At 42.1% G+C, this 23255-nt stretch overlaps 1 protein-coding gene across 1 annotated transcript in view; it reads left to right on the forward strand.

Annotated features, from left to right (window-relative positions):
- Positions 1-334: 334 nt before the first annotated feature.
- The window catches only part of smpd3 (sphingomyelin phosphodiesterase 3), a 73249-nt gene continuing 50328 nt past the window's right edge, over positions 335-23255 (forward strand). The window contains exon 1 of the mRNA XM_037108528.1: positions 335-505. The gene's annotated coding sequence lies outside the window, so the exon portion shown is untranslated. The remainder of the gene's footprint in view (positions 506-23255) is intronic.

Raw genomic sequence — 23255 nt, forward strand, 5'->3', positions numbered from 1 at the left:
GCCTGGAAGCAGGCAATTTCTGAATGGAGAGTGTCAAAAATGTCTTCTTCAAAATAAGGAGAATCTACTGCTGGTGTATAAATCGCACAGAGATATAGATCCCTATCAGTTATGCCTCTGGGTTTGATTGAATCTCAACCAAATGTGTGACATACCCTGTTTTACTCTCTCTGGCTCTCTCCCTGCCTCAGTCCCGACCGCCTCCCTCAGTCTCGGGAGGCGGTCGCTAGGGGAAGTGGGCGTGGCCGGCCGTAGCTAGGCAGTGACGTCAGCGGGAGCTGTTCGGCGTGGCGTGGTGCTGAAGAGACAACTCCGCTCGGCTCAGTCAGTCAGCCAGTCGCTCGCTCGGTCCCTCGCTCGGTCCGCAGCCGTCGGACCGTGAACGCTGGATTTCACCGCCGCGAGAAGCCGTTGATTAGCGCTCATTACGGCAGGATTCAGGGGACAAGACACAATCAGAGCCGTCCACACCACATGAAGCCCATGAGGGAGACGTTCCCAACAAGTAAGTCGCCTCTCTTCTGCCTATTTATCTGCTTAATGTGACCCAGAGCAGCGTGGATGGACACTTTAGACCTTTAGTGGGTTAGAAATGTTAATAAATAATACGCTGAATGTTCCCAGTGAGAGCATTCACTCCTAGCTGTGTGACAGTACAGATATATCCCTGCTGTCTCTAATTATCAGACCGTGTGTTGTCCACTGAGGCAAGTCTTTCAGCCGCGCCTAAATCTTAGCCTGTGCCTGCCTGGGGTAAAACATTTGACTCATATTTGCATGATCCAATGGTCGGATGTGCTCTCTCTCTCTCTCTCTCTCTCTCTCTCTCTCTCTCTCTCTCTCTCTCTCTCTCTCTCTCTGCGTGTGTGTGTGTGTGTCGTACATGAATGCCTGAAATCAGAACACCAACCCAATGAAAGTGGATGGAAATTAAAGCATACACACCTCTCCCTCTCCTCCCTCTCTCTCCTTATCTCTGTGTGTGTGTGTGTGTGTGTGTGTGTGTGTGTGTGTGTGCGTGCGTGTGCGTGTGCGTGTGTGTGGTTACACAGGACTGGTCCAAGCAACACCACTATTTCAGACTATACTTGCAGCCTCAAATTAGGTACCTTCTGTAGTGTCTTGTCATTCAGTGTGTTTATTTTTCCCAGTTCACTGACCCAGCACCCACATGAAGTGGCTTTATGGTTCTTTATGGCTTCGCTGGTGCACAACAGGAGACACACTGGGACTGGCCAGTTGCTGGTCAAACTGCTGCTGCTGTGTGTCTTTAAAGCTGATACATCATCACCGTCTGTGGGAACAGGACAGAGGCAGAGAGGTGTTGCTTTTTTGACTCCAGAGTAGATATAGGTGTGGCCCAACTCGCCTCTCCTCTGCTCCCCTTGATCTTTTCTTTCCTCCTCTTCCTTAATCCTTTCTTCTCATTTCCTCTCCTCCCTCCTTTACTTTTTTGTGTCCTCTTCTTGTCTGGCTGGCTTTATTTTACTATCATGTTTCCTCCTCTCCTCCCCTCCCCTCTCCTCCTCTTGTTTCTTTTCCCTCTCTTCTCTTCTGCTTTTTTTCACTTTTCATTTCCTCCTCTGTTTGTGCCTCCTCTCTCTTTTTTGTGTGCCCTCCTCTTCTCCTTTCCCCCCCTTCTCTGTTCTCTTTTCCTTCTTATTCCTCCTCTTGTTTCCTCCGATTCTCTCCAGCCCCTTTCTTCCACTCATCTCCTCTTCCTCTCTTCTCTTCTCCTCTCCGTTTCTTGTCTCGGTTTTAATGCCTTGGCAATTGTCTGTTTTTCATCTGCACAGATACGCTGGATAAGAGGAAAGCAACGGGCAACTGAAACCATCTTTTTCTATTTGGTCATGTTTTAAAAGAGAATGTTTTTTTAGTTGGCTCTTTTTTTATTATGTAAATTCATTAAGAGTTTGAAATTGTACAGATGTTCTCATCTTCTTTATTTCACACATTACAGAGGTACTCTGATCTCTTTGCTCAAGTCACAAAATAATACATTGTGGCTGACAAGAATGTACGCTGACTTCAAAATACAGATGACTGTCTATTTCAGTAATACAGCCTACAATTTTCCCATATGGATAGGTGCTGCACTGTGATTCAGCACACAGTTAGGTTAGCTCGCTCGCATGTTTACAGAACCATGGGTAGACTATCATTAATGTTGTGTAACTTAAATGAGCTGATATTTACTCATGATATGTTGGAGTTATCTTACTGTGTGTTTTCAGAAGAAATTATTCATTTTTTTTTAAACAGAAACTTAAAGGATATTGTTAAACAATGATTTGGCGAAGTAACTGTAAGGACCCCCTGTTGAAGAGCCAAGCATCTTCTCTGCATTTTAATCCCATCACCTCCAGTTAGAAAAGAAAACCAGTGTAAACCTGATGACATCAGTATGACATCAGTATGGTAGGGTTGGGTGATATAGCCTTCAAATAATATTCTGAAATCTGCTCCAAATCACTTCATGAAAGTCATAGCAAATTAATATTTGGGATGTTAGGGATGACTACTGGTACTTTCACATATGTTAACACCATGAGATTTTGATATATAACAATCAGTAATGTGAATATAACGTTATGTTTAGATAATCACATCACGTTACTGTATATGCAGCCTTAAAGACCAGGAGGAGTAAACACTCATGTCACAATATCACTATATCCTAAATCTAAGGAGAGTTTCATATCAGGATAATGATAGTATATTGATATATTACCCAGCCCTATGAGGTTTACTTCATCTTGGGAAAACTACCTTAATTGCCACAAAAGACAGTGCACACATGTTTCACCAGCTGAGTGAACTGAGCTTCACATGTAAAATACTTTAGATGCACTTTTCAGCCAGTTTTTAATGTACATGTCTTCTTATTTTCTTGTACATAAATAAAAAAAAAACACCCTCATTCTGCCGTCTGATGTTTGATAACCTCTAACAGATCAACTTTTGTTATTACACAACACCCTTAAAGAGACTGAATTTGGTCATGATATGGTAGTTACAACATTTTTGTATTGCTTGTAAGATACTGTGTTCGTGCTCCTGAAGCCAGAAGAATGCAGCGTCTATGAAGCTCAACGTTAGTCTTTTTAAAATTCTGAAGTGAACACATCTTGACGTTTTAGCACACAGGCAGATATGTGAGAGTTGACATTGCTGACATCATGACAGGGCTGCAAAAGGGCAATATATACGTTTAGAGTGTTCACAGAGGATCTAAATATAGAAGGCGGGGGGCGGTGCCACACAGTTTTTCTTTATATCTACAGTGAGTTTAGTTGTTCTCCCTGTGGATTTAGATCTGGGCCTGTAGCCAAACTCTTCTCACATATACCCAATTATCTCAGTATTAGAGTAATCCTGTTTCTTTGGTTAATTCAAAATGTTTGCCTTTGATTCTGCGAGTTTTTTTTTTTTTTATGTAGACCACCCTGCCAAAAGAGGCAGAAGGCCTCACAATATGCCCACATCTTTAAACATAATCTCGAGACAAACCCTTTCAGTCTGGCGCTAGTGACATCTCCTCATTTGCCAGTTTGATTAAATCATCACCTTCTGCGTGATACATTTGAATTTAAAATGTAATCTTAACGTCTCTGACGAGTGCCCGATACTATGTGAATGTGGTTTTTAAATTGTGAGATTTTTAAGATCTGTAATTTTCCCAAATAAAAGGCCTGATGTCTTTATTAAACTTAGTACATGCTGAGCGCTTTGGCGCATTGGCGCTCAATATCTCAGAGCAACCCTGAGGGCAGATGGATGTTTTTACTGAAGCAACATGTTAATTATTTCAACCTTGCATGCTAGGCGCTGGGTGTTGATTGATGTATTAACGATTTAGCTTCTGTGTGTGCTGTAGTTTCAAATTCACAAGAGGACATTTTTAGTTGATACATTTTTCTTTTTTTTCCCCTGCTTTTTCGTGGACCCCCCACATTAAGTGGCCTCTCTGTTGTTGGAAGACACTCAGAAAGGGGGAAAAGGTCAACCCCCAACCCTTCTCTCTGTACACAAGCCCCACAGGCCCTCGGGTGTGTGGACTTTGTTTCTGTCCATTGCCAAGCAGGTGGTTGAGTGAAGCTGGCAGGTCGATAGGGCAGACCGGTGGGGGGTTGGGTGGGGCTCTTTGACAGTTCTTGGAGTCCAGCAACACCTGATAGCGCAGGATCTAGTTTCTCCACCTGCACACAGGTGGAGACACATCAGTCGTACTCATTAATTCTTTAACTGTGTACAGTATTAGATAAAATGAAATAACCATGGGTAATGTCATGCTTAAGTTTATTGCCATGTTTACTTGTGTTTTATTAATCCTTTTACCATTTGGAAAATGGATCATTACCTCTACCAAGAAGGTTATGATATGGTATGGTTGGTTGGTTGGTTGGTTAGTTGGTTGGTTGATTGGTTGGTTGGTCTGTTGTTTGGTCCTAGTATAGCACTCCAATCCTCTGTGTGTTACTCTCTAACACTTATTCACACACACAAACACACACTGGCTGACAGCGAGCTACTAAGGTGCTGACCTGATCATCTGGAGCAATTTGGAGTTCAGCGCAAAGAACACTTCAAACCAGGAGGGAGTGGAGATTGAAACCCCAACCCTGTGATCAGTGGACGCCCAAAGCCTAAACCACAGTTGCTCCATTTGTGGTGGGGTGACAGCTTTGGTTCTCTTATTGTACCCACTCCCAAAGGGGAATTATCCTGTTCACAAGGAGGTCTGATGCCATTGCAAAAAAGTGCTTGTGTTGTTTGAAGGATACTTGCGCAAGATGGATGTTGTTTGTCTTCAGCAGGGCTTGTAGTGGGGCTGTTTGTTTGATAGGTGATCAATGCCACTCAACACCGGTTTATGTGATATCTTCTTGATCTTGCAAGCTTGTGCATCACAGCTGTGCACCAGGTTTGCGTCAATCTCAGCACAACCTGAAGGATTCAATATATCTACATTCAAAGCACCTCTGCCTTATTTTGGTGATCTTGTAACATCTTCTGGGTTGTGATGTTATTAGGCTAACAGATGCCTTCGCCGGTATCCACTCTGGAATACAACAGTCCTTTTGATATCAGCTTTGGTTCCATGCTAGCATATGTAAGGGTGGACTTGACATTGCTGCTACACACATTGATCCAATTGTATTTTTATTCTTTATCAATTTCTTGGGTAGTGAATTACATTTCAGTCAAATTTGCTGGGCACATCTCTAAACCCCCTTAAGGACTTATTTAGATCCTCAAGGACTCTTTTGTGTCCTTTTTCTCCACATTGTCAAAACCCCTGCTCCAGATTAGCAGCTAGCATATGCCATGTGATATGAAAACCCCCTACCACTCCTCTGCCTCTTCATAATGCACATTTTTAACAGGGATATACAAAGACAAGATTTTTCTTTTTAAGTGTGCTGAGACTTCACACTCTGCTGCATGTCTATTATTTCCTCTCCCCTCCTCCACAAGGTGCTCTCATATGGCCTTGAATAGAGTATACTGTCACCACCATTGGCAGCATGGTAGGGCTGGGCTTGCTACTTAGATCCATGGTCAACCAAGAGGCCTGAACCAATGTAACCACACAAAGGTAGTTCAGGCCGCAGCTAATTCCCATTTTGGTTCAAATCTCATTTTAAAGCTGAAATCTATATCTGTCCAAAATTGTTGCCCAGTGAAGCCGAGTAGTCCGCAGCACAGATGAGAGGGCTGCTGTGCACAGCTGAGTGAAGGCCTGCTGTCTTTTGAATCAGCCACTGCAAACCTTGAAAGATGTGTGAGACACCTGTGGGTTTGAGCTATTCATTTCAAACTGTGAAGATACACACAGGGTGTGAAATGTGGCTGCCATGGCTGGCAGACTTAATTAACACCAGGGCAGGTACTTTCTCAATAACACAGTCTATTATTCTCTCAAATAATAGTGTTTAATTTGTAATTTGATGAAAAGGTGCAAAACAAGGTTTCAAAGCTGAACTTGTACACAGTGGCGGCTCTGTGTAAGCCTTTTAAGCTGGCTAATTCCCATTTTGCAGTATTTCACTTCCTGCCGTCGGACTGTTAGCAGTGCTTATCAGCAGGCAATGGGACATTTTTCTCATTGTTCGAAGAAACATGTTGATCATAGAGCTGTTTCTGTAAGCTGTCATATAACAACTTGTGCAGCTGGTATTTCTGGTCATTTTTATTTATCTGGGTAGCTAGCTTTCTGTGTATAAAAAGTCTCCACTCTTAATTATGCTGAAGAAATCAGATTGTTAATTGTTTTTTTATGCCAGGGAATGGGCACTACATTTGATATATCTGAATGATAGCTTGCTTCATTTGTTTGAAAGGTAAGAATGTTCGAAGTCAGCCTTTAAGGTGACAGTAAATATATGCCTGTTTATCTCCATAGTTGAAGTAATTGAGATTACATTGCCATCCATCTTTCCAAACACACAAGCCTTGAACCAATCAGCAACCTTTTAGGAACTACTGAGAGCCAGACATGGTTTAGATGTGATGACCAGTGAGAGAGGCGACTGTTCGTTTTTGAAAACAACAGCGGCAGCTCCTCAAGAAGTTACCGTACATGCTGCTATAGCATCAGTAATGTCAGAACTGGAGAGGATATTTCATTGAAAGAAGATCAAAGAATGGGACTAAAGCTTTCCTTAAGTTTTAGTCCCTGATGCTACACTAGAAAATATGTTTTTAATGGCAGAGAATTGAGGATGAGTTCAGCAGTCTCACAGCCTGAGGAAAGAAGCTGCAGATACTTCTGTATCTTTTGTCAGGTGGTAGGGAAAAACAGACAGTGAATAGGGTTGGTGTTGCCTTTCAGTTTCCTTATAGCTCTGTGAAGACATCTTACTTCACAGATGTCACTGGTGCTCTGCAGATGTGCCAGTGATGTTCTGGGTGGTTTTAATCAAATGTTGCAAAGTTTTCCTGCCCTGGCCCAAACACAAGACATGCCAGTTTATGATATTTTAAGTCAGGATGCAAGTCAGCTGCGTCTCCGGAAAAGGTGACTAGAATCTTTGCACTAGAATTTAAACTCCATCCCTTTCATCTTTTTCATTTTTTGTGTGTAAAAATCACAGGTTCTCTGTGATGATGAGATTAGATTCTTCAATGGAAAACATTTTTCGCTCTTCTCCTAACTGACTTCGGTGAGAGTTCATTTTACCAACTGGCTCCGCTCTTGGTAGCACTCTCCTACTGTTGCTCTGATTGCGTGGAATTAACCTGTGATGTATAGTGATGCGCAGATTGTTGGTCCAATCCCCTTCCAATTGTAAGTGCCTGTGTGTTTCATATGTTTTCTAGCGGCTTCTTCCCAGATGGATTTATCAAACAAACCATTCTGTGAAACAAACCATCTGGCAGCTCAGACTGACAATATGAGTAAATGGAAATCTTGCACAGAACAGCTTTGTCCACTTATGATTTACACTTAATGATGTTGGATTTGTATGTTTGTTTTTGTTGCTTAGATAACTTATTGCATAAAACAGCATGAGTGATGGAGGAAGTTGTATCTACCATTTGTTTTCCTTTGGTCTACTTCAGACGAGGGGACATCAGTTGTGGTTCACATAAAACTATGATTTAAATGTATTGTTTATTCTTCAGTCCAGAGTAAAGAAAATGTCTGCCTGGCATAAGAACTGGTAGATGGGAAACTGCATTTGAGCTGGATGTTTAAACGTGACATTTGACTTTATTGGATTCTTTCTGTCCTATCACCATGTTTGTTTGTACAGTCAGGTCAAGCTTGGCATCAGCACAACATCATCTAGTGTGACCTCGCCTTGGCTCTTTGTTGAATGAAAGCTTTTAGCAGAACAACAGGCATCCGCATGCACAACAAGACACCAACCAATACACATATGTGCACAAGCAAGCAAGAAATGTCCGTAGAAACCACTGCAGTTGCTTGAATGTCCATTACTGACAGATTGTGAGTACTGATCTGTTACTATAGAACAGCACAGAATACTGTTTTATTGTCCGGTTGATGATTTAGCCTCAAATCTAAGAAGAAAATATATTTTCCTCTGTCTATCATTCTTATTATTGAGAGACAGAAAATGCCTCTGAAGTCAAGTGTAACTGCTTAGAATAATACCCAGAAGACACCTTATGGTGAGAAAGGAAAATTCTGACAAATGTTCAAGTAGAAGGCTCTCAGAGGACAGGTTGTCGCTGCCTGCCAAACACGTCGCTCTTGAATCGTTGATAGGGCGTCTGTTGGCTCCAGTGCGGAGCAGATCAAACAGGCAGCCCCTCATTGAAAGCATTTGGGATTAGCTATTTCATAGGATCGTCACCCTGATCCTCTATGTTTTTGTTGGGATGGCCTACTTAAGGCCACATCTGGTCAGCATGTCACTGTGTGCGCACTGCAACAGAAGTCATTTACTCTGTGCAAAATGATGGATTCTTAAGATCTGTCAGGATCAGATTAATGCATAAAGACGTTCTTTTATAGTTATTATGTTACTGGAGACACTTTCTTTTGCAACACCGTTTACTGTACACTGATTTCATGCTAAACACTTCTCCAGAAGTCGACTGATGCGTTCTAAAGTTGAATTTCTTTTTGCTGAATAAATCAATAAAGTAACTTTGAAAGATGTTTAATGAATCTGACTCATCAGGATTTCTTAAGGACCAGTTTAAAAAGGAGGAATGATTACTTACTCTAACTTTCAGTAAGAAATATATCAATATCTATATGGACACCCATTTTTGTTGTTTTCTGTGTGCGAGTTGTAAAGATCTGTATCAGTCTAACCGCAGTCTGTACCACAGTGGAGTCAGCACATGGAGTCAGACATGTTTAGCCCATTTATCTACTGTGGGAAATCTAGATACAGCATCGAAGGACAGAGCCCCATCCATTCGTTGAAAGCTGTCTTTTCAACTTCCTGGGCAAAAAATGTACTGGATCCTCCACATAGCTTCATAGAGTGTGCATAACAGAGACTTCTGCTGGCTGAGTGGCTAGCTAACGTTTCAGCGCTCCGCTTACATGAATGTGAACAAAATAATTGAATGGTGCATTTCTTCTAGACTTTCCAAATGTTATCAGACCAAACTGATCAAATTCTGCGTAGTGACACTGAATGTGTCCACCATTTTAGATGTGCTTAATTAAACAATTAGGCCTTGGTGTTAAATTGGCTTCAAAGCCCAGGAATACTCAGAGGGGCTTTGTTTAGTTCAGACAGACTGGAGGCAGTCTCTGTGCCAACAACCTGCCAGCCAGCACGGACATGCTGGCTGGCAGGTCCTCGGGCCGCATCCGGCCCACCGGCTGCCCGAAAGTTTTAACTTTCACTTTCGTTTTTGGAGCGGGTCGCATATTGACATTTTGCCAGCTGTGGGAGCCTGTTCCAAGTTCACTGCTAAAAGAAAAGCGGACAGTAAAAATCGGCAATTCGAAGAATAATGGACTGGAAAATTTGCATTCATTCCCCCTCCAACCAGCACAAGACCCATGTGCTTAATATGCCAGAAGACTATAGCTGTGATGAAGATTCCAAATTTGAAAAGGCATTATGAGACGAAGCACAGGAATTTTGAGGAGACATTTCCTCAAAATTCAGAGGTTAGAACGAAAGTTAATGCACTGAAATCGTCATATCAAGCTGCAAGCAGGATTCTTGTCTCATCTGTTACACAACAACAAAAAGCAACAGAGTGCTCACTTAGAGACTTGGAGGCTTTGTTTTATTCAACTACTTTAATTTGTCAAAATGGAAATATATATATAAAATATTATGCAGTATTATTGCATGTGGCCTTACCAACCTCAATACATGGACCTTTGAGTCACTAAAGATTTATGTCATGAACAAACATTTTCTGTAGTCAAGTGGAAACTCCTTTTTCCTAGCTATCTGTTACTGTAATTCCACTTTGAAGGCAGCGTTAATGAATTAACCTGATAGCGAGCCCTTGAGGCAAACCCTCCCATTCCTCTGGCTGTCTGTGCAGTGTGTACTGCTTAGAAGGTTTGGAATATCACCTGATTTGCTGTTTGGTAACAAGATTAATTTACAGCAATCCAGGAATACAAATTTGTTGCACAGAGTGACTGGAGCCTTTGGCGATGCTGGATAATTGCTCATCCAGCCTCGCACTAGTGTCTTAAAAATAAAAGTTCAAATGTTTTGCATTGATGTAGAAAGAACCCTGTCCATCACCTAAAAGTTTCACCTGAGTAAAAATATAATTTTTCAACAAAGTGCAAGCCTGACTAAGACGGACTGGACCTCAGGGAGTGCATCCACCCTAAACCAGCATAATGAAGGCAGTGTTTACATGTGGATGAGCTATGTGATTACTGTATGTGCCTACTTTAGCTCTAATTACACGATGTAAAGCTGATTAGAGACCAGACCATGTATCAACATTCACTCATATCTCTCCTCCACCCTCTCCACTCGCCTTTCCTCTATCATTTCTGCTCAGAATGTATGGGCTCGGCCTTTTCAACCTGCCTTCATGTGGGCGTGTGTCCTTTACAGTCCATCTTTCATCTCTCTCTCTCTCGTCCCCCACCACTCTCTTTCTCTCGTACGTCTGCCATCCACCCAGCTTCTCTGTATCCTCCATCTGTCTATCTTGTTCCCTGCATCCATACATGCTGCCACGCTGGCACATGAACCTGCCGGCATGGCAGCATGGGTGGCTGTCTGCTGAATTCTATTGCTTCTGGTTGTGAATTGTCCAAAGAAGAGCAGTGCTATAATGCCGAGGGATGGACACAGCATGAGCGCCTGTTCTCATGAAATTGGAACTGACCCCTGGTTCAGTCCTGATACATTTCCCTCGGCTGTAGCCTGTTTGTGTGCCATTGCTGACGTAACATTACTGTATCCATTTTGAAGGTAGCTGGTTAAGAAAGTAGAACCGCAGACTTACTGTGCCTGCTATTGAGAAACACTAATTGATTTTGGCAGACGGCATCTGTTCAGCTGGCAATGCCCATGGCATCTCATTACATGACTCCAATAAATAATATATTCAGTTTCATGTTACCTTATTGGTCATTTTCCCTGCTGAATAACAATAATAGGGTGAGCTACACAAATACCATGTTTGACATCTTTAAATATGTTGAGGTGTCAAATTTTAGAATACATTTAGACAGTATGAGTGCAAGTAGTTTGCACATTTTTGCTGAAGGGTAACTCCACCAATTCTACTCATTTAGTGTTAATAGGTCTTGGGGACTGTTACAGCATATGTGGAAAAAGTAGTATAAAGTCTTCTGTGGCTGCATGTAATCTGATGAATTACCTCTAGTGAAGTCAGTCATGTTATGATGAGCTGGAAGTTGTTTTAAGACCTAAAATTGGACACCGGAGCTGGGAACAGTTTGAAAGGGATATATTTAATACAAAAGGTGAAGCGAGCAGATGAGTTCGAACAAGTTCCAGCTCGGGTTAGTCTCGATGAGAAAAAGCTCACTGTGGATGGACGGCTCAGGTGGAAGGCTCAGTGAAAAAGCGTCTCTTGTGTGGGTGGGTGGACAGAGGTGCTGGAGGCTGGTGGCAGATGAGGTGGAGCAGATCGGGAGATATCCGATCTCACTATGGAGGGAGCGAAAAAAAAAAAACAAAGATAGATGATCATGAAAGTATTCTCACTGGAAATATAGGTGCTAGGAGTGTATCTGGTGATATCAGGCAGGCATTGTGAAGGCCGGGGCTTTTCAGCATGCTCTGATTGCCAACGCGCTGCAGGTGTGTGTGTGTGTGTGTGTGTGTGTCAGCAGCTCCGATGAGGGGGGTCACCCCTCCCAGCCTCTCCACAGCAGCTCTGAAACACACCAGGTACAAAGACCACCACGCATACATGTCCAAATATGACAAATCTGTGGTTAAAATGTATTGTGGTTAATGTAGTCGGCAGGGTTTGAAAAGCAGTCCACTGGTCTAGCATTGCACTCCTATAACACTATTGAACTCATTATTAAGAGTTTAAAAACACGTGAAATTTCCCTTTTTATTCTATGCAGTCTTTCTGCTTTTCAAAACCTGGTGCCTACGTTACCAACAAAGCAACTTGGACATCACTGGAGGCAGTTTATCAGGTTAGACTAAAGGGGGGTACACACATAAGGATTTTATAAATCTTAAGAGATTTTTTATCTGTAGCGCCCCCACATTTATCGTACTGTGTGTGGTGTGCTCCGATATTCTCAGCACAGGACACCACACACATAAAGATTATCTGTCTCACGGCCAATCTAGAATCTAGTCCTCCGAGCCAGAAATATCGCGAGATCAAACGTGATCTACAGTAACCAATGGCAACAACCCCAGCGTCACCGGGCTCTTCATAAACGGAAAAGGGCATAGACTGTATATAAAAAGAGTAAATAAACGTTTTAAAACATGAAAGATATGGCAGACACAGAAGAGGGAATGTGAGCATTAACCACCAGTATGACGGTTAACGGTAGCGCATAATGGTTAACGTTAGCGCCGACACTAAACCCATTAAAAACATTAAAATGGCTAATTCAAACACCACCATAGGAAAAGTTAGATCTCACCTCTGTTTTTATTTACGTCCGCTTCTATGTTCCTTAGTCAGCTGGTTGGCTACGTTGCGTTTCACATCACATTTCACGGAGTAGTGACTCAGGAGTCATCGGCTCCCCACACACAAAGATTTTTCGTCATGAATATTGAACGAGTTTAACATTTACGATTGTTGGCCGCGATCCGTTTCCGAGCAAATTATCGGGACAAATTGACTCTTAACACACCACAGACCACAGGATAATCGTATCGTAGATCCTAGATTGTATAGGATAATCTTATAAGACAGAAGATAATCTTCCGTGGTCAGGAAGGGGTCACATCGGAGCGAAATCAGCCCGGTCATCGTTATGTTTGTACCCCCCTTAAGACCTTTAAACACACACAGATACACTTAAAGCAACAGTAGTCTTCAATCAATCAAACTTTTTTTATGGCTAATACTGAATGTGCTACTGTTGTCATGATGCTCATATGTCTTACTCCGATACTGTGCCTTGAAACCATGTTGGATACCACGGGGGAAAACTGACACAAATCTGAGAACATAAGATGTTCGATTTGTATAAAAAGCTAGCGAGGCTTGTGTGCTGTGTGATAAGCACATCGGCATTTAAGGTAACTGGGTGTGAGGAGGCGCGCCTGTATGGACTCTGCAGTGGTGTGTGTGTTGGCTTCCTGTCAGAGAGAAGAGAGGGCGAGAAAGCACAGCTGGTACCAGTATCGATACTGCGTAACATGACCATCGAAAGACTGTCAAATATTTTTAAATATTTCAATATTTTGACACTATTAATGCAGATCAGCTAACTGCTTATTGTCAGCTTAATGATCCAGCAGTCCCTGAGGACATTACATTACATTAATGTGGAGTTGTGCGCCCGGCCACTTGATTAATTCAAGTCGGATATTTTCATTTCTTGTAGCTCTGCTGGCTCTTTAGCTGCTATAATGTTCCACTCTGTACACCAGCTCATCGCTAACTGTCTGCCTGCTGTTTGGTGCTGAGCAGGTAGTGCAAAGGCGGTTTATCAGGGGTTTTCTTCTAACTAAAATGACAGCTGAAAGAAAAAAAAAAAAACATAGAGTTGCAAGGCCAAAATAGGACACTAAGAGATGGTACACTGAGGCAGGAAAAAGGAGCTGCTCTGTAGTCTGGTGGTACGCCAGTGGGTACTTCTGTATCTTGTGCCAGAAGGCAACAGGGTGAATAGATGTAAACCACACAGATCCTGGATGGAAGGAATGTTAAAATTAGGCTGTTTGGACTAGAGCACTCCCAGTCTGCAGTCCGTATGCATAGTTTGGATTTACAGTAACAGGATCTAAAGAGTAGAAGGCAGACAACCCACCCAAGGTCAACTGTCCACCGCAGGGACTGTGACTGAGCACATAACACAGGCACACATACACTAACATGGTAGATACACATTAACCTCACTTGTGCTCTGTGACACAGAGGAGATTATATAAATCATCTCTTGCGTCATAGATAGGAGCGTGGGCACACACACACACACACACACACACACACACACACACACACACACATAGTCCCCAGTCTCGCCTGCATTGTAAATCGTTTTGTTGCTGTAATTCTAAATCCAATTGGAGAGCAGATGAGGGCCACTGGTTGAACTGCTGTCCTCCAAGTCGTGCCCACGGCAAATGCTGTGAGAATATGTCCTTAGGCATGAAGGCGTTTCCTACCCTGCCATGCTGTCCCAATATATTATGGGGACTTACGACCTACATGTGTTTTAAATATGTAATTCTTGTGATTTTCTGACTGGCAGAAAAGTGAGAACAAATGAGTCTTAAATAAAAAAAAAAACATGTCAACCTTCATCTCACATTCATCTATTTTGAGATATAATAGAGAAGGGTGCTGCAGGTTGTTTCCAAGAAAATGGGAAATATTAATATTGTGGGAGAGGGTCTCTCTTTTTAAAACATTCAGCCTCATCTTCTTCAGACCAGTCATTTTCACACAGTCCCTAAATGTGTTCTGGTGTTACAGTTTTTTTTCCAGTTGCAAACACACTAAAATGGCATGCATAGCACAAATATTTCAACTGACACACAGAGAGCAAAACGTCTTCTCAAATCTCCAAAACTTTAAATGCACTGAACACATTTCTCTACATAAGACACAACAATCTGGCATAAAGTCACATGTTTGCCATTTCAAAACACTGCTATTTAAAATTACACTACATGAGCTAACTGGCCACTACATGTGCCACCTGGTCAAACAGTTGTTACCGTAATTGTTACCACTTCAATCAGGAAATCAGCACTAAAAGACCACAGGTGAGCTTTTTTTTTTTTTTTTTCCAACAACAATGGAAGAAGTTGCAGAGAGAGGAAGAGGGAGGGTGAGAATGAGAGGGGGAGGAAGAGTGAGAGGTAGAGCTGGTAGAGGAGGTCATGGCCGAAGAAGACAACAACTTTCAAATGAAATCAGAGCAACCTTAGTTGATCATGTCATCAACCATGGGCTGACACTGCAAAGGCTGGACTTTAATGTAAATATAACTGCTGTGCGTATGTTGCACTGACTTGTTTAAGAAAATATTTTAAATGTGAATGTTGAAATTAGATCTCGATATCAAACCATGAAAGGCGCCCAACTGACCCAACTTCTTTGCAGACTTTGTTACAGCTGTTAATCTTTAACCACTGGCTTTGGTAAGTGACTACTTTACGTCGGCTAATGTAAACTAAACCGCCCATGATTACAGCATCAGCATGTTCAAATTGGGTCTTTTTTTTTTTCTTTTTTTTTTTTTTTTGCAGGAGGATTAAGAAAGGGAACGATTTGTTTTTGTAATCCATCTGAATGAGATTGGCTGAACGATATTTACCCTGGATTATCTTCATTTTGTTGAAATATGTGCATCTCGCTAAAGCTACATTTAGGGTGGACAGATGTGCAGTGGATCGTGTGTGTGTGTGTGTGTGTGTGTGTGTGTCTGTGTGGGTCAAACAAGGGGTTGGTTGCCAGCCGGCTGCTGTTGGCAGGTCATTGAGAACTGACTGTGTGAATGTGGGGAGATTATGTTTTCACCGCTGGTCCTGTCTTTACCTCTGCTGAGAGGATGCAGAGAGGAGGATTTGGGTTTGGTTTAGTTAATCTTCCAGCCAGAGGTTTATATTTGGAAACCGTGTGAGTGAGTCTGTGTGTGAGTGTTTGTGTGTGCATGTGTGGTGTGTGTGTGTGTGTGTGTGCGTGTTTGTGTGTGATTGAGTGCTGTCAGTACATCTACCCTGTTAACTGATCACCCGCATCATTCAGCCTATTGACTATGTGAGCTGATATTTGGCACTATATTTTCAATACTTATGTATTCTGTAAGTTGGTGCTGTTGACTTTCTGTCTGCGGTAGAGGTGCCCTCCTGTTCTGTCTCCCGAAGGCCCTAATCTACTTCTCGTGTGAGGTCGTAAAGAGGTGCTTTGGGTGGAGTCGTGTGTGTCAGATGTGGTCGTCGTGATTGAGCCACATGGTTTCAGAAGCGCATGGAGAGCCGGCCACACACTGATAATGAGATGAAACTTTGAGATGAAATTACATGTGAAGACTGCAGCGTATACGTCTGGAGCGCCACACATGGTCTCTCATTACCTGCATGGACTAAAGGCCATGTTCTGACCTCAATGTGTGTGTGTGTGTGTGTGTGTGTGAGAGAGAGAGAGAGAGGTTGACAGGGGAGGAATGGGGAGAGAGGATGAGAGGAAGCCCTGTACGGTAATTAGTGAGGTGCTGAGGTTAAAGCGCTGCTGCTCGGTGCTCCATGTTAACCTGATTTCAGACTTCCTCCTCATTTTCTTCCTTCCTATTTTCAGCCTCCCATGTGGTGAATTCAAAGTCTGTGTATGGCTGAGTTCATTCAAAATGCAGCGTTCAAGATGCAACTAGTGCAGCTGGCAGCATTGATTAGGGCGGGTACACTCAGATTTTGTTGCAGCCGGCGGAAGGAGCAGAGGCGGTCTGGAGCAGAGCCCGGTGCTGTTCTGCAACAGTCCGGCTGCTTCCAGGTCAAACAAGGTTGCTCAGGCCATGCAGATGCTAGACTACAGTCTTTAAAACAGTCTTAATCATTATCTCTGCACATTGCACTGTACAGTAACGTTCATATTTGTTTCCGTGTAAAGGTCACTGAGAGCGATGTAGAACCGGAGTTAAATTCCAATCCAAGTGTACATAAATTTGGCTAATGAAGTCGATTCTGATTCAGAACAATAGATAAACTGTATCATTTAAAAGGCGCCATTTGTAGTGATAAACCGACACATCACCACCCAGCTCTGTTCCCTTCAGCTTCATTTGACATTTCAGACACTCTCACCTTTTGGTTTTGGTTCTGTCTCGCCGCCTCTATAAGCATTTTTAACAGCAGCAGACAGCTGAGTATCAAAAAAATTCTGATAACCCGATTGAAAACATCCCAGCACTGACTCTGCAGACACGTAAGGTAACAATAGCTGGCTGAATAACGTAGGTAGCTAAACAGCCTGATATTTTTCTCTTGAGTTGGTGGTGGCCAAATGGACCTAAATGGAGAGTGAGCTTGGACTTAAAGCAGAAACAGACCACTTTTCAAATTCACCCCCACCGTCACAAACACAGCATTACTAACATGGCTGCTGCTAGCAGCTGGGCTACTGTTCAAAGCAAAAGACAACCTTAACAATCCCAATTTGAGCTAGAAACATTGATCTCAGCGCTATGAAAAAGAAAAGCAAAACACCTGGTTGTTTTGATCAGGTGGTAATGCGGAACACATACAAGCGGGGTGGAACAGATATCGACACAACACCAGCGCTCTCCAGTGAATGGCCTTCTGCTCACTCTAGTTTGACCTGAGTTTCTCTTCACCTTCTTCGCCTTTTCTATCGGTGGTGTTGTTTTTCTTTTGCAGGAGCAGAGTTTTCACAGTTACTCCAGCTGTTCCACTGTAACCCAGGGATAGTGACCAGGGAAAACAGAGTCTCTTCCTGTTTTGGCTGCGCGATGGCAGATGCACTGCCATTGTGCTGGATCGTGCAAAAATCTTTTCAAAATCATTTTGTTTACAACCATTACACTGCTCTGTCATTTTTTACCTCAGAATGACAAAAGCTGTCTGTTGCCATTTTAAGATCAGCTGGATGTGTACTGTTCTGTAAAGGCAAGTGATGCAAAAAAAAACACAAAAAAAAACAGAAGAACTAAGCGAAAAACATCTTCTGTTGAAGCCTTCAATGTTGCAATCTGTCAGTCATGAGCAGCACCAGCGCCCTGCTTCAACTCCCTGTCAGCTCAAACAAGCAGCTAATATCACACATATGTAAACAATCCTGTGGGAGCAGGATAAATACAGGGCACCTGCAGTAAATCACAGGCACAGCTAACAGGATTATATGTTACATAAACTGAGACGATCTCCGTCTTCCACATTTACCGATTCGTCTGCTCTACGGCACACTAAGAAACTTTATTTGACTTGAAATAAAATGATTCTCAAGTGTGTCCGACGTGTTAAGTGTGTGTTGCAAGGTTTCCGTCGCCTTCAGTATTGCATTTCTTCTGCAAGGTACTCAGATATAGAGGCTGACAGAGGCCGTGGGTCCGATGTTATCAGCCGACATTGGGCTGTCACGTATATGTTGTCCATTATGCATAAATGAAAACCCTTTTTTATTATAATGCAGATGCTTGGAATGATTTATATCTTTTAAATTCCCAGGGTTCTACTTGTATATGTTAGCTTCTCTTTCTCTTGTACACATACACAGACACACACAGAAATAATCTATTTGACTGACACTGCTTTGTGGTAGAATTTTTAGAAATTAGACGTGTATTTCAAAATCGATAATTCATCGTAAAAGCTCTTGGAAGAGCATACCAAACGGGTGCCTCAGAAAAATGCATATACTGTCGTCTTGAATAAATTAACTTCTGTTCACATTTTGTTGCATTGATAAAACAGCTAAGTAAATCTAACTTGACGCGCACATCAACCCAATGACAAAAGGAGTGAACTACCTAAAGTCTTTGTAACAGCAGCATTTTTAGACTATTGCCTACCTGAATGATGTAGGGTCAGCTGGTGGGTAAATTCTCTGTCCTAGCAGATGGCGGTTCTAACAGTCCTATCACACATATTCTAATCAGTTATTCATTTCTATTCATTTCCTTGGCGGCTGTCGCTCAGGAGGTAGAACAGGTTTTCCACTTACCCGAAGATCGGCGGTTCTCTCCTCAGTATATGCCAAATTTCAAAGTGTCCTCGGGTAAGAAACTGAACAAAGTACAACCAGGTCCAACAGTCCCCACAACAGATCACAACAACCATGATGCAAACAGACAGCTTAATAACTATAACCATACTTGTAAATGCTAGACAGTGTTGCTGTGAATGTTGCCCATTAGTCAACAGCTATAGTATATGATGTGGAAGCAGCCTACAGTATGTGCTCTCAAACAGATGAGCATTAGTAATATTGTATTCTTTAAAATGTCCCTTAATTGCATTAGGAACAGGATCCTTAGTGAAGCGTAGGTGCAAATAAGACCTGGACTCAGCACACTGACCACTTTCCAGACTTGTGTCTGATTTCCAAAGCAGTGAGTGAGTGAGTGAGTGAGTGAGTGAGTAGTAGTTAGTGTACAGTATTACTGATTTTGAAAAATAAGACAATTAAGGCAAATTAACACATTAATTCTATAGTCTGGCTATCTGCTGGTTATTTTGCATCCTTTGTTCTTAACATCAGAGTAATATGTGATGAAAGCAAAGATCAGACAGCATCCCAAAGTTCTTAATTCAACACCACTGTATTGGTTCCTCAGGGAAATTTGTACCGGACATAAAGCAGACAAATATAAAAATGCATCAGTGCTTTAACAGTCTCAGGGTACAGAGTACAATATGCACCACAAAATCATTAAATCTAAACTTTACATCTTTACTGTGTGTTTTATAGCATTTCTTACATCTCTAATGGGAGCATGCCTTCCCTATCTAGCTGCAGTCAGACCAGATTATGATAATTTTCCTCGTCCTGTATGAAATAATTTTCATTAAAAAAAAAAAATGCATGCTCTTAAAAATCCTCGGGCTTTTCGTCACAGTGAGTAGTGTGAACTGAAGAATTAGAAGAAGCTGCTCAAGAGATAATACCAACCATTAATCTGCAGCTCAGCCAGCCATAACACGGAATATTCAGTGCGGGCTAGTCATCTTGTCGAAGGCATCTGAGTCCATCTGGTCAGTTATACAGTGTATTTTACAGTTTATTTGAAATACAATATGTATTATAAAGACTACAGTAAAGAGTCTTAAAATCTCTGCTGGTGCCTGTGTACTTCAATTAAAATCACCCACCTACAATGCAGTATTGATTTCCCTCCCCAGACAGCTTAACAACCATTCACACCTGGGCTCACCTGGTCCTAGCAACCGACGTGGAGGCCAGTTTGGTCAACGTCCCACAAGTGGCCCCAGCGACTGAAACTCAGAGCTCACACGTGTCCTTAACGACTCTGTAAGGACACTCCCATGCAGAGCTTAAAAGCCTGCAGCTCTCCTCCAGTTAGTTAGAACTGAAGAAGCCTCTTGGATGAAAGGTGAAATGTTTCAAGGAACTGAAACAAGTCCAGTTGCTGACGATGCAGCGTTTAGAATTACCACGACGTGGATGACTGAGAACCTTCATAAACACTCATGCAATAGCTAGTGGTAAAAAGGAAGTCCTTGTATACACATCTTATCCGTTTCCATACTTTTACATATGCTACTTTATTGCATGCATTTGTATTCAGTTTTCACATGAGAAAGCCTTCCTTTTAATCTTCCTAAATAAAAAATGTAGTCTCAGCAAGATTCGTTTCAAATATGGAAATGTAAAAGGACATGTCGCTTCTGGTCTGTCTGTCTCACCCAAACACTTACCTGTGTTTGCCATGGCCTGAACTTTGGGCCATTTCCATAGCAACATCCACCACACCAATGACGACAGCCAGCAGACATTTGCTCCTGTGCTGTTTCTACTCCATCTCCCGTTCCATTTCATCTCTCCGTCACCATTCCCCAGAGCATATATAAAGTCTGACGGGTTGAGAAAGTCTCCATACCTCAGTATCGCTGATTTTAAACGTGTTAAGGTTAGGACTTTTTAATGATGGTGATGAGGTGTTTAGGTACCTTAAATTAAACAACACATCAGATGCTCAGGACAGAATTCGCTTTGGGCTAATATCTCAGGGTGCTGCGCATGAAGCATCCAAATACATTAAAGGTTGAACCTGAATGTGCAACAGAACAGAATATTCCAGACCTGTATGGCTATGGTATAACGCATACATTATGCACAAGGAAGGAAGTGCTGTCACAAGTATAATAAATAATAGCTAGAACGGGAAGAAGCTTCGGTTGTCAAGGGAGCGATGAGAACAAGCATTAACAGCAGCGTGCAGGGAGGAGGGAGCAGTGTTGTGCTGCTGGTCGTCCATGTCTGAGCCTATGGCCTTGCTTGTGGCAATAACAAGGATATTTCTGAAACACAACATGCATATATCCTTTGGGGTGCAAGGAAACCTACAGAAAGAGAAACCTTGCAAAACCCAACAAAGTAAGGCCCCCATGCAGAATGAGTGAGTTTAAACCCAGGACCTTGTGAGGAGACACTGCAAACCACAGGATCAGCGATCGGAGCAATTTCCTCTGTGAATCATCAAGAACGCACAAAGTGGGCTCACAGTCTTTTTCAAGTGGCACTTTAATTTGCGATTGTATGTCTGGGTTCAAGAGGAGAATGACACCTTGGTTTTAGTGGTTTATTAATAATAATAATAATGATAAACAGTTTTCCATTAAAGCAGAATAAATGTGTTTTAAATTTACATTTATAGATTTTTTTATTTTTTTTTTGTGACTTGAAAGCAACACTACAGCCTGTAAACACAACGATGGCAGAATTTCAACACATAAGGTTGTGATGTTGTGTGGTTATTGCCCGTTTGCACACAGAGCAACATCAGCGTGCATTTTGAGTCATTATTTCTGATGAGTGTAAGTTCAGCACTCAGCTTTATTGATCGGTCCTCACCAACTTTGGTTATCTGACTGTTTAGTCACTAAGTGCACTATTCACCATGTTCACAAGCTAATCACTAATCACAGCTGCCTGACGAGAGCAGCAAGATTGGAAGATTCTAAAAATTCATATTCCTTTTCTTTCTGATTACACAGCCATTGTTAATATTAAATATTGGTTTGCAAAGCTTTGAAATGTTAAGTTCTGTTGAAACCTGGACTGCAAATTGGACCAGGTCCATTATATCTTTTAACATTTAATATTACCTTATATTTCCCTATGTAGGTTCATAGATTTTGGATGCATTTAAGTTGTACATATGTTGGCAGTTATCCTTTGAATGTGGCCCCATGGTGACATGGTGTGGGCTTACAGTTTACTTCCTCAGAGTTGTGTGTATGTGACGTTAGCCTTTGTATCGGTTCTGCTTTTTAAAAATAGATTGCGTTCCATTCATGTATGTGCTCATGTGTGCGTATGTGTGTAGGAAGAAGAGGCAATACTCCCACTCAGTGACCCATACACTGGTTAAAGAAGCTTTGGGAATAGAAATACTGCACATTTGCTCAAGTTCCTCACTTCCATGTTAGGGAAAATCAGCAGGTCTGTTTTGCCCTTCTGATGTCAGGGGGATGCTGAACTTTGCTTTTTAATGACTGACATTCAAGCGAGAAGAAAATTCGGGAAAAGGAGGCAGCAAACACACTGTGTCACATCATTTTAGACCCTGGGACTCTTATACTGAGTAAATTCAGTGTAGTTTTAAAAATGTGTTAGATTTCTACATTAAAATGTCTAAAACGACTTAACCTACGTTGTATATTTAGTTCGATTGTGTTCTTACATTATCACAAATTTCAACAGGGTTCAAACCCAGAGGAATTCACAAGTTTTCATTTCATTTAGTCGCCTCTCACCATAACTTTCAGGTGAGGGTCAGAGTGAGGAATGAGGTAGGCAACTGAGACTAGGTAAATAAAGTTTAAAACATTAACTTGTCTGTGAGCATTTGTGCCTGAGTCACATCAGACAGATTTTCATGAGCAATGGAAATGTTTCCTGGTGTTAGTTGCTCAAGTGTTGACTCAGCCCAAAAAGCCAGATTACTTTACATTAGCCAAAATATAATGAGCAATGGCGTACGCCAAAGGTGTGTGTATGTGTGTTTGACTCATGCAAACCACTCAGAGAGCTCAGCACTCCTCTGAGACTCTGGTTCTCTCTCTCCGCTTTCCCTCTCCTCTCTGTAGCTTTACTTTCATGAAGTAAAGTGCATTCCCCTCCAGCTCCAGTCCGCAGTCAACATTACAGAACATAAACACCTGACAATGGAGATCACCTCAGTGGATCACTGCTGCAGTCAGGTTGATAAACGGGTTTGAAGATAAAGCCTCTTTTATAATCCCAAAAGTTAAAAAGTCATATCTGAGCTCTCCTCCTGTTGATAAATGGCTCTGGATCAGATCCAGCATGACTCTGGGTGTTTATTCCTCCAGTTCTGCACCTGACTCTCTCCTCCAGACTCCGGACAGCTCTGAGCAGCTGAGCAGCTGAGCAGCTGATGCCATTTTGACCAGATTCAGATGCAATGGTTTCAGATTATTAATATA

The sequence above is a fragment of the Acanthopagrus latus genome, chromosome 8 (genome assembly GCF_904848185.1).
Source record: "Acanthopagrus latus isolate v.2019 chromosome 8, fAcaLat1.1, whole genome shotgun sequence".
NCBI classification, from domain to species: domain Eukaryota; kingdom Metazoa; phylum Chordata; class Actinopteri; order Spariformes; family Sparidae; genus Acanthopagrus; species Acanthopagrus latus.